Source organism: Littorina saxatilis, linkage group LG2, assembly GCF_037325665.1.
Source record: "Littorina saxatilis isolate snail1 linkage group LG2, US_GU_Lsax_2.0, whole genome shotgun sequence".
Taxonomy (NCBI): Eukaryota; Metazoa; Mollusca; class Gastropoda; order Littorinimorpha; family Littorinidae; genus Littorina; species Littorina saxatilis.
This window is the reverse complement of record NC_090246.1, coordinates 34,678,709-34,682,726: the sequence shown is the minus strand read 5'-3', so window position 1 is coordinate 34,682,726 and position 4,018 is coordinate 34,678,709.

The window sequence follows — 4,018 nt, the reverse complement described above, 5'->3', positions numbered from 1 at the left end:
GGTTTGTGTCTGTGTGTCTGTCTGTCTGTGTGTCTTTTTATTTTTCAGTCAGTTTGTCTGTCTGTCTCTCCCTGTGTGTTTGTGTGTGTGTGTGTGTGTGTGTGTGTGTGTGTGTGTGTGTGTGTGTGTGTGTGTGCGGGGGCATGTTTGTGGTTGAAATGTTGTCATTGCCGAATTCTCGCTGGCTTCGTTTAGTTGCCAACCCGGATGAATACACTACAGTCTTCAATAAATCCAGCGACAACAAGGGCTGACTTTAAACAGGATCAGGACACCCCCGTGTAGAAGAATTCCAAAATTTCTCGTAACAGAAACTACGTCTGAAGTAATTGTTGTGTGGGTTCTATGGACTGCAAGGTGTATGCAACGGGGCAAGACTCTCTCTCTTTCCTCCTCCCCTTCCTCCATTGTCTACACGGACAGATATAAAGGCACTGGGTAAGAGAGAGAGAGAGAGAGGGAGAGGGAGAGAGAGAGAGGGGCACACGGACTGAGAGAGGAAAACCATCAAAGCAATATTGCCGCGGTAGATCAAATAGAAAGCCGCGATGGTGATTGTTTTCGGTTCCCGATAACTTACTTGTTACAGACACTTTACATAGTAGACCGTGTCGTATGTATATCTCCTGTTTTGCTACTGGTAGGATGTTTGTTGTTGCTACGACCTTGTGAACCAACATCCAAGATACACACCAAATTTCAGCTCAATCGATCAATAAACACCAGACATCTAAGTGCGGATAGCGGAACAAACAAACAATCAAACAGCCAGAGTGAAAACTCGGTCACCGTCGAATACACGGGGGTTTAATGTTAAACGTCATACAAGAATGTCTCTCATTTGTTCCAAGGCTAGAGTGATAATTATTTCTCGTTCCCTGCATACACAATGCCCCGTCAGGAGCATTAACTCGAGCAAAGAAAGCGAAGAGGCCTCTTGACGCGGTTACTTCCCTTGCCTACAGAAGCGGTCTTTCGCCAGTCTGGGCAAGTTTCGCAGCCGTTTCTACGGCGCCGTAGATGAGTTTTTGTGCAAAGTTTTCGGCTTTTTTTTCACCGTTCTTCGGTATTTCTGGGACCGATTTTCTGTCTGTGTGTGTGTTTTTATGCTGCTTTACCCAAAAGCGTCGTATTGGACAAGAATACAGGTAGGGGAAAAGAAAGACACACTTGCAGGCAGGCAGACAGAAATTTAATTGTCTTGCATGAATATGTACGACTTCTATAAGCACACTTATTCACACACGAGGACATCACATGGACATTAGATATATTGGGACACTATTACCCAGACAGGCAGGCAGACAGAGACAGACTGACACCAGGCTGAGGCAGACAGACAGACAGACAGACAGACAGACAGACAGGCAGGCAGGCAGACAGACAGACAGACAGACAGGCAGGCAGGCAGGCAAACAGACAGACAGACAGGCATACAGGCATACAGGCATACAGGCATGCAGATTCATGAGTTTGGTGGTCTTGCATTATAAGGTATCACTAAAGAATAGACACACTGATTCATAGTCTTGTATAGGGACATCACACTCACCAGACAGACAGGCATGCAGAAAAGCAGACAAGCAGACAGGCAAATTAATAGGCAGGCAGGCAGATAGACAGAGAAACAGATAGCAGATAGTCAGCCAGACAGACGGATAGGCCGGCCAGCAGGCAGGCAACTGATTAGTTACAATGTAGACAGGCAGGTCGGCGATGCAGATAGGTACAGGGTGACCCCACGAAAATGCCACCCACAAATATGCTAATAACTTTTACATGTGCGCAGCGAATTACTTCATATTTTCAATACGTCAATTGTAAATGATGGATGACTATTGTACAAAGTTTTGAATCTAGAGATCAAATGATGTGACTTTTATGCTCTTGTGAAAATATTTACATTTTCCAAATTCGGGGAGCCACACTCACCCGATTTAAACCCTCCAAGTTTTTACGTCTGGGTTTATCTGCAGGGCCTTCAATACAAAAATAAAACCTTAGACAATCCGTGAGTTGAAAACAGCAATTACAGGCAGTCTGGGGGGTTTAAATGTATGCCCACACAAACACACACAGACGCAAAGACGCAGACACACAGACACAGACACACCGGGACACAGAGACACACAGACAGACACACAGACACAGACGCACACACACACAGACACAGACGCACACACACACACACACAGACACACACATACGCACACACACACACATACATACACACACACACACACACACACACCCAAGTACACACACATTCACCCCCCCACACACACACTTACATACATACACACATACACACACACACCCACACACACACCCACAAACACTGCCCGACTAAGCCAAAACACAAGCTAACCCTTTAGTCAAGGCAAAAAAATGTGGAATCACCAAATGAAAACAAAAAAAAATCATCCATCACTTCGGCAATAAAGTCAGTCACTGATCATATTTACCCACTAATCCATCATCCCTAACCTTAACCTACTCAAACACTGTGGATGCACAGTGTCAGTATACAAGCAGTACAGCCATAATTCTCTCCGGATCGTGAAACGAACTGGGTTATCAGGCAACTAATGCCAGAGATGCCCGGTGTAACACGAGAAAATTACTCCCACGAGATTTTTACTCTGGAGTAAACATTTCGTACGAAAATGTTACTCCCTTTACGAAAAAAGCACTCCCCCATTACACGAGAAAAATACTCCCCACGACAGGTGAGTTCCGAGTTAACATTTCGTACACAAATGTTACTCCCCTGACGAATAAAAAAAACAATAAATTACTTCACCCTAACACGAGCAATTTACTTCCCATGCCAGGTGTACGAAATTTATACTCCCTTGTCCCCTGTTAGTCTTGGTGGTGGAAGTGGTGGAGGGAGGGTAGTGCGACATTGGTTTGCGCGAGATCACATATTGGCATTATCCCTTCGCCCGCATCCCATTTTCGCGTACGAGATTTTTACTTGAAGTAAACAAAATTGGGAGTAAAAATTTCGTGGAGGGAGTAATTTTTTCGTGCCTTGGGGAGTTCTTTTCTCGTACGAAAAATGTACTCGGAGTAAGAATGTCGTACGAAATTTTTACTCCGGAGTAAAATTTTCGTGGAGTAAAAATTTCGTGTTACACCGGACAGAAACGCTTCAGCTTTGGGTTCTCGGCATTTTCAGGTACTTTGAACATCATATAGAATCATTGTGCGATGTAGTGTTGTCATCGACCACTGTGTCCTGACAGTTTGCAGAAGTACAACAGAACGTAGGCGCAGACTTCAAAGTTCTATCTTTATTTTTCTGGAAGATGAACGTTTCCCCAAAACAACATGTTTTTATCTCAAACAGTCGCACACAAAAACGTCCATTGTTAACTACACGCCGTATCATTCATTCGAATATCTGTTTTTAGGAGAACAAAACCCCCTTTTTCTGAGGATTTGTACCTTGAAAGACAAATTGAAAAGCTTGCCAAGGAAACAAATCCGTATATTTAATCTCTGGCCTCAATGGGTCGAAAAAAAATTGAAAGAGTGGGCTAATTATCAAATCGGTCAGTATAACTAAGGGAAGAAAAAGTTCAGTCACACGCATGTCTTCCCCAATAACATCCGTTCTGCCCTCCCCCCACTCGCATCCCCCCCCCATCCCCAAATAGACTTTATTATTGACAACGCATGTCGTTGTCTGTTTCTTTACCAGCGCCTAAGTGTCCCTCCCTACCTGACAGATACACGGGGATAAATAAAGTGGATTCATGACGTGACGTCTCTTCTATTTGCAGTCGCTTCCGTGTGCCGTCTACAAACCTAGTTTTTCTATTTTCTATTTTATCGTTATTTGACTGGGTCGCGGTGACATGCTTCACTCCCATCTCAAGTGCACGCATCCACGCGGCTTGTGTTTCGAAATCGTTTCTACATGTGGAGACTGTGATCCTGAATGTCAGTATCTCTGTTTCTGCCTGTCTACATCTCAGTGTAGGGGTGTTATATTTCAATTTTCTTGGAT